Source organism: Chelonia mydas, chromosome 8 (assembly GCF_015237465.2).
Source record: "Chelonia mydas isolate rCheMyd1 chromosome 8, rCheMyd1.pri.v2, whole genome shotgun sequence".
In the NCBI taxonomy this organism is placed as follows: domain Eukaryota; kingdom Metazoa; phylum Chordata; order Testudines; family Cheloniidae; genus Chelonia; species Chelonia mydas.
This window is the reverse complement of record NC_057854.1, coordinates 16,033,805-16,048,715: the sequence shown is the minus strand read 5'-3', so window position 1 is coordinate 16,048,715 and position 14,911 is coordinate 16,033,805.

Genomic DNA, 14,911 nt, shown 5'->3' with positions numbered 1-14,911 from the left:
TGGTCCCGCAGCGAGGGCTCTGCATTGGAACGTCAAGTGAGGTTTATTCCCAGCTCTGCCACTGGCTCACTCTATGACCTCGGACAACTCACCTCTCTGCTGCTCGGTTTCCCTATCTGTGCAATGGGGAGAACAGTTCTTGCCTACGCTGGAGATCTGTAGATGAGAAGCATCAAGTACAAATATGACTATTATTAGTTGGAAGCTGGAACAGACAAAGAGCTTGGAAGAACAGTTCAGAGCCTGAAAAAAGATGAGTTCCAGGAAGAGGGGAAAGTTTTGGGGAGAATCATATTTTTCCCTCTCTCTGGGAAGCATATAAGTAACAAGACAAAAGGCACATGTTGGGAGGAGAGCGAGGAAGAGTTTGCCTGTGGAGAGCAGATCAGCTAGAAGTGAGGCTCTGAACCTCCTTTATTTGACCATCTACCTTTCATAAGTAGTTTGCAGCAAAATAACAATTTACTCTGAAACCTTCCCCCCTCGGAGGCTTAGGGGCCATGTAGCCCACCCTGAGCGCTAGCACTTGAAACCAATTCAAAGTGATTTCGGAAGTCACTCCTGCCTGAGGGGGCAGGGGCAGGAAGGGAGCTATTAAGTGCAGGGGGGGAGGAAGCAGGGGGAGCAGGGGGATTGCTTCCTTTGGAATGAGAGCATTTGGAGGCAAGGCAGGAACGTGAGCAGGATGCTGCTGTCATAAAACAAGCTGACAAGTGTGTGTCAGTCGCACAGGGGATGGAAGTGACATAGCATGGGCTGTTCTCCCTGCCCCCACAGATCAGCTTGAGGCTCCAGTGAGCCAGAGGCAGAAACAGCCTTCTTTCCAATTATTCTTTTTTATTTTTACCCTGGGGCTGGAAAACGCCTGATTCTGCATATGGCAGAGGGGAATGAACATCTTCCACGGCTTTTGCGAGAGCTTCCTGACAGCAAGGAGGGGAGGATTAAGATTATCCGGGGACTAGATCTATCACAAAAACTTTTCCACTTCCACCCCTCCTCTCCCACCTGCCTTGCCACCACCCAGCTGCCAAGTGGGAGTCAAGGGCCTCCCAGCTGTTGCTGATTCTAACTTTCCTGCTAGCCAGGCTGGACTATGGGGCTGCAGAGGGCAGCAGGGATTGAGGGTGCATCTCCTCCTCCCCAGTTCTTGCACTGACTGAGTGGCCAGGCAGCAGTGTGCACCAGACCACTTGCCAGCCTAGTCTCTGCCCTGTGTCCATGGGGCCAGGCGCCCAAGGATTCTGCCTTAGCCTACTCTTGACTTCAAGGGTCTGAGCAAGTCAGAATTGAAAAGGGATATCAGACTTCAAGGGCCAACTTTTCCAATCTTGACTCCTACATCGTGTCTGCTAGTCAAGCAACAAGAGCAGAGTCCCTGCAAAATGCACAGTCCTCTTCCTCCCCCAGCAACTCCATGTCCCATGAGCTGCTTTTGCAAGTGAAATTTATCAGACAGTGTTTGAAAACATAGCCCCTTACTGTATGTAGTTTGTAATACAACCTGACCCCCTGAGGCAGCTTGAATGCCATGTCAGTTAACACCTGAGGTGCCCTCCACCAGGGGATTGGATCCTGCCCTTCAGAGGGAAGCACTGCATAAACTAATCTGCTTTCTCTGTCTCTAGTCTCTGTAAGGAGTATACAGAGAAACGTGAGCATTCAGGATTTTGGTGGTGCCATACATTTACTGCCCGACCCGGTGGGCAGTGTGGAGGGTAATGCAGGCAGAGCATATAAGGGTGGCATCATACAGGTCTCCTCATCATGCTATCGCTGCGTAGTCATTACACCATCTCTTCAGAGGGGGCAGCGTTTGCTCCCTTCTCCCTATGGACAGTCAGCTCCTCTTAACTCAGCTGAGCACAAAGACTGTGACTCTTGGTATCCCCGCAGATGATGCATGCAGTGAACAGAGTGGCCTCCAAATTGTTCCCCCCCCCCCCCCCATTTTGTGCTCTTGCATGAGTGCAGGGCATCAAATGAGCCCTACGGCTCAAATTCAGTGCTCCCCCCGACCACGCTGCTCTTCTGTGCATTATTCAAACGCAGAGCTCCCAAAACACTGTATTCTCCATTCGTTACATGCAACATCCAGTAACACTAAGGCCATGTACTGCACATGTGAACATTAGGAGGTGAACAGATGGCTCATAAGGCTGAGCAACTTGCCTTTCTAGATGCCACAGAGGAGTAGCTCAGTCACTTTTTCCACAGTGAGACAAGAGGTGAAATTCATCCTCACACAACTTCATTTACTTCAGTAGAGTGGCACTAGGGATAAATTTGGTCCAACTCATCTTCACCAGGGAAAATTTCATCATCAGGCTGAAGGACAAACAATCCAAATGGACACCGATTACTTCCCTGTTACGGCTCTTTAGCCTGGCAGTGGTGAAGAGGACGCAGCTGAAGTAGGGTCTGCAGGATTTACACATCTCCCTATTTCTGTTTTATATTCAGCTTTCAAGCAGGCAGTGGCAAAATGGGGGATGCCTTTGACATTCATAGAAGGTTAGGGTTGGAAGGGACCTCAGGAGGTCATCTAGTCCAACCCCCTGCTTGAAGCGGGACCAATCCCCAATTTTTGCCCCAGATCCCTAAATGGCCCCCTCAAAGATTGAGCTTGCAACCCTGGGTTTAGCAGGCCAATGCTCAAACCACTGAGCTATCCCTCCCCCTTCCTCCAACTCGTGTATTCCAATAGAAGGATACACTGGCTGACCAAGCTAACTACTTGGAACTTTGTTCAGGCTGGGGTATGGCTTGTCAGACACCTATTTTCGGTTTGTTGTACACACAATCCACCCCCCTCAAAAGTAGGTCATTATTATATACAAGTGGATTTTTTTCCCTGTCTGTAAAAGATCAATGTTAATAAGTAATCAGAAAATCCAGAAGGGGGCAGTGCTGAGGCAGAGCTGCAGTCTGGGAGAAGCAGCTTATTTTTGGTATTGTGTTTACCTTTCTCAATAAGAAAGAGGCCTCTGGACTTAGCCCAGAAGAGGGTGCTACCTACCTCCAAGATGCAACAGCACAACCAAGTTTATACTGTAAGCTTTAACACCTGCATTGAGGTTGCTGGCTTCCTTCTCCACACCCTCTCTCTTTGTCAGAGTTTCAAAAGGAAACACTTCCCACCCCCATGCAAACAGGAAATCCACTAGGCAAATCTGATCAAAGGAAGCCAAACAGCCAAACACACGCTCCAGTCCGATTTGGATAGCAAGAAGCAGGCAAACTGGACTGGAAAGGGAAACCACATATCCGTGCATTCCGCTTTGCTGTAGCCCCATCAGTAAGGTCCGACGCCAGCAGGCAGAAACCAAAAGAGGAGGCCATGTGTCTGCATCCGAATTGCAAATGGAATAAGAAAGGGCGCTTGAAGGAAAACTGGAAATAGAGAATAAAATATGAAGGACTGTTTTAGCCATAAAGCCTTCATGGGGAGAGATCAATAGGGTGTATGGAGGAAGGGGCAATGGGAAGGTGAGTATCACTTTGCACCGAAAGGGAGACAATAAGGAATAGTTCAGGGGAAAGGAAATGAGAGGAGTCAATGCAATGGTGCAGTCTCGTAAGCATTCTGTAGAGGAGTTTGGCGTTTTGCTGAACCTACACATTCATCCAGCCTTTCCCCACGGGCTGATCACAACCCACTAGCTTGGGGTATACTTCATTTAATATGCTGCTTCTGTTACCAGCTGTTTAGGGATCTTTAGTGACACGCACACACATTTTCCAGGTACCCACCTGAGGCATAGCAAAACCGCCCTCCCCTTTCAGCTGTGGGTTGGGGACACTGGCTTTTATGATGATTCTCTGCTGATTCTTCTCAACACCATGAATCCCTGGCTACTGCTCTCCTGGCCCACAAACTTAATGCCATCAACACCATGACAAAAGCCCACATTGGTACTTATTGGAGGCAGCAGGCAATCCTGCCCAAAAGCCCACCCCTAAGCAAAAAGATCTATCCAGAGTGACTGTCAGACATCTGGAAGGGAGAGTGAAGAACAGAAAGACAAAAGGCAAGGTGTGCCTGTAAAGGGCGGTGTCGGAGGAGGGGGAGAAGGTGCTAAACATCTGGCAAGAATGGATCTGAACATGGGAAAAATTCTCCCCACAGATCGTGAAGGCCTTTTTCTCCCCTTCTCTTTTAGCTCTAGAAAACTGCCTACCTCCAGGAGATAGGGCCCAAAAAAACCAAAACAACTGAGGCAAGGGAGCCCAAAATAAGTCAGTTATTTAATTCTGGGAGCCAGTGGAAACCGAAGCAAAAGGAAGGTTTGGGTTTGTGTTGTTTTTCTGTGGTCGGCATTTCGGAAATCCTGCTGGAGAACACACACACACGGAGAGACCATAGGGATCACAGTTGGTGGGACTGAGCTGGGGAACAGTAGGTCAATTCTAACAGCACAGTAGTTTGTGGTCACTAAACCAGGTTACCAAGACATCTGGCTGCTGAGCATTTCCTGCAAGGATCACAATATGTTCTGTTGCTGAAAATGAATGAAAATCCCTTTATGACAGGCTATAATTCTTAAAGCAAGGGACATGGGAGCCAGGACTCCCTACAGGTTTTGCTACTAACCTACTGGGTGGCTTTTGGGCAAGTCACTTAGGGCCCAAATCAACAGGAGTGAGGTGCCTTAATAGCTTCAAGGATCTGGGCCTTGAGGCCTGATTTTTAATGGTGCTTGATCTCCACAGCTCTCACTGACTGTAATGGGAGCTGGGGGTGCTAGGTACCTATGAGGCTCCAAGAAGCAGGTGGCTTTATTTTCAGTTTCCCCACCTGCCCACTGGAGCCAACACTGTTTAATAACCTCACAAGTGTGTTTTGAGGCTGAGTTGCATTTTTAGAAGCACGTCGGGCTCCTTTTGACGAAAGGTGCTGAGCACGTTCAAATGATCATTGATTGTTAATCATTATTGTGGTGCAAAAAAGAGGGCTGGGGGTTGGGGAGGGGGAGCTGTTTGGGGGAAGTATGGGGGGGCACGATGCCATTCATTCAAAAACACCATTCATTTTTCAGGAGCCCATCTATATTGGGGGTGTTCTGAGTTCTATATCCAGAATGAATACATCCTTCTAGGAATCAACGAGGGTCTCTCTGAGAAGAATCCCCACCCTCGCCCCCATGTCCAGAGCTCATCACCTTTCTCTTGCTACCCATAGTTCTGGTTCTGATTCATCAGTGGGAGCCACTGGGAGCTGTTGCTGGTCAGTCCCTCTGAGTCAGACTCCTCCCAAGCCTGGCTTTCCAGGGCCCATTCCACTTCCATCATCGCCTTTTATGATGAGATTACTGGTTCTGTGGATGAAGGGAAAGCAGTGGATGTATTGTTTCTTGACTTTAGCAAAGCTTTTGACACGGTCTCCCACAGTATTCTTGTCAGCAAGTTAAGGAAGTATGGGCTGGATGAATGCACTATAAGGTGGGTAGAAAGCTGGCTAGATTGTTGGGCTCAACGGGTAGTGATCAATGGCTCCATGTCTAGTTGGCAGCCGGTGTCAAGTGGAGTGCCCCAGGGGTCGGTCCTGGGGCCAGTTTTGTTCAATATCTTCATAAATGATCTGGAGGATGGTGTGGATTGCACTCTCAGCAAATTTGCGGATGATACTAAACTGGGAGGAGTGGTAGATATGCTGGAGGGGAGAGATAGGATACAGAAGGACCTAGACAAATTGGAGGATTGGGCCAAAAGAAATCTGATGAGGTTCAATAAGGATAAGTGCAGGGTCCTACACTTAGGATGGAAGAATCCAATGCACCGCTACAGACTAGGGACCGAATGGCTAGGCAGCAGTTCTGCGGAAAAGGACCTAGGGGTGACAGTGGACGAGAAGCTGGATATGAGTCAGCAGTGTGCCCTTGTTGCCAAGAAGGCCAATGGCATTTGGGGATGTATAAGTAGGGGCATAGCGAGCAGATCGAGGGACGTGATCGTTCCCCTCTATTCGACACTGGTGAGGCCTCATCTGGAGTACTGTGTCCAGTTTTGGGCCCCACACTACAAGAAGGATGTGGATAAATTGGAGAGAGTCCAGCGAAGGGCAACAAAAATGATTAGGGGTCTAGAGCACATGACTTATGAGGAGAGGCTGAGGGAGCTGGGATTGTTTAGTCTGCGGAAGAGAAGAATGAGGGGGGATTTGATAGCTGCTTTCAACTACCTGAAAGGGGGTTCCAAAGAGGATGGCTCTAGACTGTTCTCAATGGTAGCAGATGACAGAACGAGGAGTAATGGTCTCAAGTTGCAATGGGAGAGGTTTAGATTGGATATTAGGAAAAACTTTTTCACTAAGAGGGTGGTGAAACACTGGAATGCGTTACCTAGGGAGGTGGTAGAATCTCCTTCCTTAGAGGTTTTTAAGGTCAGGCTTGACAAAGCCCTGGCTGGGATGATTTAACTGGGAATTGGTCCTGCTTCGAGCAGGGGGTTGGACTAGATGACCTTCTGGGGTCCCTTCCAACCCTGATATTCTATGATTCTGTGATTCTATGATCACACTGCTGCTCGACCTCCCGGGAGCATTCGACATGTAGCTTCCCTCTATTGTTAAAGGCACTAATCAGGCTTTCCAGTTACCTTAAAGGACGCCCTAAAAAAGCTACTTGGGCCCAAGATAATTCTTCTGCTGGTAATGAGTTCGTAGACCTCTTTCTTGCACTGCGTCTCAGAAGCCAATTCTTTTCTAAAATGTTTAAATTCAAAATGTAACCTGCCAGTGGTCAAAAATCCAGCGGGTCAGGGATTTGGTCATGAATGGGACAGTGGCTAAAGGCAGGTTTACTACAGAGATTCTACTTCCCCACCCAGCTCTATCAATGTACCTCAGCCAGATCAACAGCTGAGATTATCAGTCATGCCAAACCCTGAGCAGTTTTGTGATCTGTGTACACCGGAATGAGTTTAAGAACAGCCAATCCGTGACCCAGGATTTGAAGGCAGGACTCCTGATACAAGAGGCCAGTGCACTAGACAACTGTATGACCCAGCTTTTGGGCTAAATTCAGAGATGATGTGAGTTACATGTCAGCAGGAGGAGGGTGTGAGGGAATTTAATTTATATGCTATGGGACAGGATCAGGAGGGTGTCAAAGGCTGTAGGTGGAAGTAGCCCACCTCCCATGGGCAAATAAGTTAGGACTTCCTTAGACAACCCCACCCCATCTTTAGACACACACGTGCACCACAATCGCACAATGCCTCTGATGTTTAAATGGGCAGTGATGCAGAGACTGGGCATTCCATATACGAACTCCCTCTGAATGGAGCTGACAAAAATAGAATATTAAACTAAGTATCCCAAAGACAGCAAAGGTTTTGTTTCTTTGCTCGCTCTAGAAGTTTGTCTAAACCATACTATTTCTAAGCACATGTAAAAAGAAAAGGAGGACTTGTGGCACCTTAGAGACTAACCAATTTATTTGAGCATGAGCTTTCGTGAGCTACAGCTCACTTCATCGGATGCATACTGTGGAAATCGCACAAGACATTTTATACACAGACACCATGAAACAATGCCTCCTCCCACCCCACTCTCCTGCTGGTAATAGCTTATCTAAAGTGATCATCAAGTTGGGCCATTTCCAGCACAAATGGAACTTGATGATCACTTTAGATAAGCTATTACCAGCAGGAGAGTGGGGTGGGAGGAGGCATTGTTTCATGGTGTCTGTGTATAAAATGTCTTGTGCGATTTCCACAGTATGCATCCGATGAAGTGAGCTGTAGCTCACGAAAGCTCATGCTCAAATAAATTGGTTAGTCTCTAAGGTGCCACAAGTCCTCCTTTTCTTTTTGCGAATACAGACTAACACGGCTGTTACTCCTAAGCACATGTACACATTTGTTCTGGCTAGCGAGGATATCTTTGGCAATTTCACCAGCCCCTTAGTGTTCAGATGTTCATCCCAGTTTCTGGCTTTAAGTCCCAAAAGAGGAAGGAAGGAGGAGTCTGCTAATAGCCATTACACTCCTCCAAAGACACTCAGTGCTCAAAATCAGGAAGCTAAGACTTAAAAATCACTATAATCCCAGTGGAAAGAGATGGTCTCCTGTAATGGGTTTACCTGCTTAATGTTCCATGACCACTTCTGGCTCTCACTGCTTTCCTTTCTTTGCTAACTCTGTTTGTGGCAGGAAATTCTGCTTCCTACGTTAGGTGTATTGTGTGCAACAATATATACAAGTATATTTGTCACACTGAATTCCCAGACTTTACATGGTGGAATTTCCAGGATATGAATCTTCTGTCATTCATGCCCTCCTTCTCCAGGGGTCCTACTTAGGATTGCATGCATTTGTTACCCAAGGAGCAGAATACCCTCCTTTTCCTCCCCATCTATCTTCCCTCCTCCCTCCCCAAGGTCCCTGTGTTGTCATGTCAGCGTAAAACAATGTAGTGAATCCTGTTTCCTGCAGGAACACTCAGACAGCTTCTTCCTACTACTCTTCAAGGGCCTGATCCAAAGCCTGCTGATGTCAGTGGCCTCCCATTGCCTTCAATGGACTTTGAATCAGGATGTGAGTGAACAAGTTGCATCAGGATAATAGGGACTCAGGATGAATGCTGAATAAGGTTAGGGAAAGCTTGTGACTCTATACTCTATATAAGTGATTTACTTGCAGAAACTTTACATTCCAGGAACAAGAAACTTTGATTTCTCCACTCCCCAAGGAGAAAGGAAATACAACATCCACTGATCCCAAACCAAACCAAGAAAACCTCCAAAATTTGACTCAGAAATAAAACTGGATGTTAGAGTCAAAGAAAATTAGCAAACACTGGACGAATGCAGGAAAAGTAGCTCTGTTAAATCACTCTCAGCCAGAACACTGCTCTCAGCCAGGACTTTGGCTCCCAGTGGAAGCTGTCAGGATTCTGCACCACTTTTCTTCCAGGTTTGGCTTCGGAAGCAGTACTCCCACACCACAGCGTTTTATATTTCAGATGTATCCTTGGCCTCTCGGGAATCCCAGCAATAGGCTTCTCCTCCAAGCTGCCCTTCCTAAGCCCCCTTGAATCTCATTTATCCTGCAGCTGATTTTCTTTTTCCTTGAGATGCTAAACACTTTCTGTGGAGCCATCTGGATGTTATTACAAAAACGTCTTGGGTCCATTGAGGCTGCTGGCAGCAGACTCCTTCCTTGCTTCCTCTGTCCTGAACGTCTGAGGCTGAGAAGTTGACTTTCAGAAGGAGTTTGGAACATAAGCTTATAAAAAGAAACAGTCAATATTTTTCAGGTGTTGAGAGGCCTGATGGGTTGTGTTCCAGCCCCAAGGACTTCCCATTCCAAGCTCCCATCTGCTGTGCTGGGCCTGTGCTCCCTCAGGGCATGTCTACATGGCAGCTGAGAGCAACCCACCCAGCCCAGGTAGACAGAGTCGTACTAGCACGGCTTGAGCTAGCGCATTAAAAATAGCAGTGTGGATGTTGAGCTGTCAAGCCAACCCGACTCCGAGGCTTGAGAGCCTGAGCTCCAGCCTAACCTGCAACGTCCACACTTCTATTTTTAATGCCCTGGCTTGAGCCCCGCTAGCAGGAGTCTGTGTACTCAAGCTGGGAGGCTTGCTCCCAGCCGCAGTGTAGACATAACCAAAGGGGCTCAGGAAAGGCCCTGTGCATGAATGTAAATCCCAGTCAGGTGGCAAACAGGCCCTCTGCACTCATGTGAATGTTACCACTAGAGGAGAACTATTCATCATCCTTGATGGGCAGCTGAGCTACAGCATCACCCCCATTCGTTGTTGTTAATAAATAATAATACTACTTTGCCCTTCTTTGCCCCCCCCCTTCCTCTGGGGAGCCCAGAGTTTTACCATTCTGAGGCTTACCCATTACTAAGACCCCCATGAAGTAGGGAACTATTTCATTTTATTTATTGCAGTTCACTGAAAAGCGCCCAGCCAGTGTATTATTAACCACGGTGTGCCTCAGTTTCCCCAGTTCTGAAAAGGGGATAACGCTCTTGCCCAATGTCACACGGTGAAAGGATGGCAAAGACACAAATAGTCTCAGCCCTGTGCCTCACACACAAGCCCATATTTCCTCTCCTAATATAGCCTGATACAGGCCACTGAGCTCTTCATGGATGCTTCCTTCTGCACAAGAGCTGTTCCACAGTCAAGTAAGTCGACATTTACCTTCATCTGCACTTCTTATCTCAGGAAAAAGACACCGCTGTTAACTGCAGCACACAGGATGAGAGCTTCGGTAGGTTGAGGTGAAATCTGTCTCCCCACAGCCTGAGGCACCACAGTGTTGTGGCTTTATAACAGGGGTGGGCAACATCAGGGTATGGAAATTGTACGGTGCGCCATGAATGCTCACGAAATTGAGGGTAGGGTGCGGAAGGGGGTGAGGGCTCTGGCTGGGGGTGCAGGCTCTGGGGTGGGGCCAGAAATGAGGAGTTCAGGGTGCGGGAGGAGGCTCCGGGTTGGGGTATGGGGGGGAAGTGAGGGTTCGGGGGGGGGGGCTGGGGATGAGGGGTTTGGGGTGCAGGGGGCTCCAGGCTGGGATGGGGATCAGGGCTGGAACCGGGGTTGGGCACAGGGGGTGGGGGGGCTCAGGATGGTACTTACTGCAAGCAGCTCCGGCAAGCATGTCGCTCCTCGCGGCCAATGGGATCTGCTGGGGCGGCGCCTGCAGTCGGGACAGTTTGCAGAGCTGCCTGGCCACGCCTCCGCTGGAGGTGGGTCATGCTGGCTGCTCCCTGGGAGCCACGCAGAGCGGGGCAAACCCCTGACCCCGCTCCCTGGTGGGAGCTGAGGGACACATTAAATGGTCTGATGGGCCGGATGTGGCCCGCGGGCCATAGTTTGCCCATCCCTGCTTTATAACAACACATCCCAAAGCTTCAGCCTGCAGCTTGCAATGACTGCAGCTGCCTATCTACCAAAGTCTGGCCATTGCCTGCTCTAGATCCACTCAGGACATGAGCCAGCAAAACCCTTTACGCCTGCAAGGAATTCTCTTCAAGTCAATGGGACTACTCTCATGCTTACGAGCATTGCTGGACCAGGTTCTCTTGATTTCACAGCCTCCATTCCTTCCCCTCCTCTCTCAAAGGATGGAAAACAGCTCTGACCACAGGATGATCTCGATGAGCTCGACCTCTCAGCACATACAAGAGCGAGAAGGAGGGTCTGTCTACACTAGAAATGCTACAGCAGCTGTAGTGCAGACACTTAGGGCTTGGCTACACTTAAGAGTTACAGCGCATTACAGGAGCCCCGGGTGCACTAGCTCACTACCCGTCCACACTGGCAAGGCACGTAGAGCACACTGACTCCGCGGCCGGTCCGTCCTGGTACTCCACCTTGGCAAGTGGAATAGCGTTTGATGTGCCCCCGCTGGAGCACCGCGGTGCCAGTGTGGACGCCCTGGTCTGTTAGTGTGCTCTGATCGGCCTCCAGAAGTGTCCCACAATGCCTGTTCTAGCCACTCTGGTCATCACTTTGAACTCTACTGCCCTGCCCTCAGGTGACCAACCGTCAGACCCGCCCTTTAAATTCTCTGGGAATTTTGAAAATCCCCTTCCTGTTTGCTCAGCCAGGCGTGGAGTGCTCGCAGCGAATCTTTCCAGGTGATTGTGCCTCCACGCGCCAGGCGATCCCCAGTATGGAGCAATGGCGAGGTGCTGGACCTCATCAGTGTTTGGGGGGAGGAAGCTGTCAAGTCCCAGCTGCGCTCCAGCCATAGGAATTATGATACCTTTGGGCAGATATCAAGGGACATGATGGAAAGGCGCCATGACCGGGATGCACTGCAGTGCAGGGTTAAAGTGAAGGAGCAGCGGAATGCCTGCTGCAAAGGCCGCAAGGCAAATGGCTGCTCCGGTGCTGCCCCTGCGACCTGCCGTTTCTTCAAAGAGCTGGACGCGACACTCGGGGCTGACCCCACCTCCACTCCAAGTACCACCATGGACACTTCAGAGCCCAGTTCAACAAGGCGGGAGGAGGAGGAGGAGCAGCAAAGCAGGAGCGAGGGTGCTGAGGCAGAGGAAGACACCCCGGCATCCCTAGATGCATTCAGTCAGGAGCTGTTCTCAAGCCAGGAGAAAGGTAGCCAGTCGCGGTGGCCAGTGCTTGTGAAGGACTAACACCAGAGAAGCTTTTATTTTGGGAAGGAAGTTATTTGGTGCAGGCTCTTGGGGCAAGGAGGGTCAGGGCTGCATGCATGCCTAGATGTGGAATAGGGCTCTCACATCGCGGTAATCGGGCTCAGTGATTTCTTCAAAGGTCTCATCCAGAACTTGGGCAATGCGTTTGCACAGGTTTCTTGGGAGAACCACTGTGATCCTTGTCCCAGAAAAGCGAACTTGTCCATGCCACTGTGCCGTGAGGGGTAGGGGGACCATTGCTGCACACAAGCAAGCTGCATATGAGCCAGGGCGGAATCCGCATTGCAGTAGAAGACCCTCCCTTGCTTCCCAGGTCACCCTCAGCAGCAAGTTATCTTCCAGGATGAACTCCTGTGGAAAATGTGGGGACAGTGTTCAGTATAGGGGCCCCCTGCCACTGTTGGCTCTCCCCAAGGCACAGAAACCCAGAGGACAGTACAGCCGTGAAACAATCAGTCACGCTTGACCCTGTGCTTACTCACCATTTTGGGGCTCCCGTGGGTTGTGTGTGCTCGCTTTGGGACGGGCAAATTATGCTATTGTGTAGACTGTGCTTGCCCTTAAGTATGGGGGAATCATTGCTCTGTATGGTGTTAACAATGCTGCCTCTGTTAAGTGTTGCATTTTGCCTTTACAGATGCAACCTTGAGATCTCAGCCATCCGTGTTATCACTGGCCGAAAGACTCCAAAGAATCAGAAAGAGGCCACGTAGAAGCAAGGAAGACATGTTGCATGAAGTAATGCAGCATTCAAGGAATGAAAATTAAAAAGTAGAGGAGTGGCGGGACAGTGAAAGGAGGATCCACCAGCAGAATGAGGAGCGCTGACACAAAAGCGCGATGCTCCGGCAGCAAAGCACGGATCGGCTGATAAGCATTATGGAGCGCCAAGCGGACTCGATCCAGGCGCTCGTAGCCATGCAGGAGGAGCACTACCGCGCCCGCCCCCGCCCCGCAGCCCTTGTCCCAAAACTCTTTCCCTTGTGTCCCCATGTCACCTCCAACCCACTTTCCCCAACATCCGGGTTCTTACCACCACCAGCTGCCTCCAACACCTGTAGCTTCACCACCCAGCCCTGACAACTACGACCCTTACCCACTGCGCTCATCACCATGCAGTAGGGCCATCCTGAAGTGCAGCACTCATGGCACAGCACTCCAGACAGGAAGGCTGAGTATGATAACGGGACATATGCAAATCTGTGATTGTACCATTCCCCACCCCACCCCACCCCCTTGCCCTTTCTGTTTCCCAGGCAGTTGTGTTTCTTCTCAATAAATGAATTTTCTTTTCAATAAATGGATTTTTTGGCTTTGAAAACATTCTTTAGTATTGCATAAAGTAAAAGATACCTTAGCCCAGGGAAGAAACAGGCACTGCAAGTCAGCGTGCCAAACACAGATTCCTACTAACATTGGAACCATTGCACTTCACTCCCGTGCAGGGCACCAGACATTACTGGTGGCTTTCAGCCTCAAATTGCTCCCTCAAGGCATCCCTAATCCTTGCAGCCCCGCGCTGGGCCCCTCTAATAGCCCTGCCCTCTGGCTGTTCAAATTCAGCCTCCAGGTGTTGAACCTCCGAGTTCCATGCCTGAGTGGATCGTTCACCCTTCCCTTCACAAATGTTATGGAGGGTACAGCATGCGGATATAACCGCAGGGATGCTGTCATCGGCCAGGTCCAGCCAAAAGCACACTCCACAGTCATTCTGCACTGGCTCACCCTGTTGTTGAACCGCTCCTTGCTGCTGTCAAGGCTCCCTGTGTAGGATTTCATGAGCCACGGCATTAAGGGGTAGGCGGGGTCTCCAAAGATCACAATGGGCATTTCGACTTCCCCTACGGTGATCTTCTGGTCTGGGAAAAAAGTCCCGGCTTGCAGCTTCCTGAAGAGGCCAGTGTTCCGAAAGATGCCTGCGTCATGCACCTTTCCAGGCCAGCCTGCGTTAATGTCAATGAAACACCCACGGTGATCCACAAGCGCCTGGAGAAACATAGAGAAATACCCCTTCCGATTAACGTACTTGGAGGCCAGGTGGGCTGGTGCCAGAATTGGAATATGTGTGCCATCTATTGCTCCTCCGCAGTTAGGGAAACCCATTTGTGCAAAGCCATCCACAATGTCATGCACGTTACCTGGAGTCACGGTTCTTCTGAGCAGGATGCGATTAACAGCCCTGCAAACTTGCATCAACACGATTCCAACGGTCGACTTCCTCACTCCAAACTGATTAGCAACCGATCGGTAGCTGTCTGGAGTTGCCAGCTTCCAGATTGCAATAGCGACCCGCTTCTCCACCGTCAGGGAAGCTCTCAATCTCGTAACCTTGCATCAGAGGGTGGGGGCAACCTCCTCACATAGTCCCATGAAAGTGGCTTTTCTCTTCCAAAAGTTCTGCTTGTCATTCCAGACTTGCATGACGATGTGATCCCACCACTCAGGGCTTGTTTCCCGAGCCCAAAAGCGGCATTCCTCGGTGGTGGGCATGTCCGTGAATGCCACAAGCAAACTCGTGTCATATGCGTTACTCGAGTCGATATCGTCGGAGCCCTCACCGTCACTTTGGATCATAAGGAATAACTCGACTGCCAAACGCGACTTGCTGGCGAGACTCCTCAGCAGACTCCTCAGCAGTTTGGCCTCCATTCCCGCAGACCGAAAGGGAAGACAGAGCGCGCAGTACAAAAAACGTTGAAAGATGGAGCCAAATGTGGATGGAAGCACAGGGATTGCTGGGATGCAAACCAATGCATCACGGGGCATGGGGACA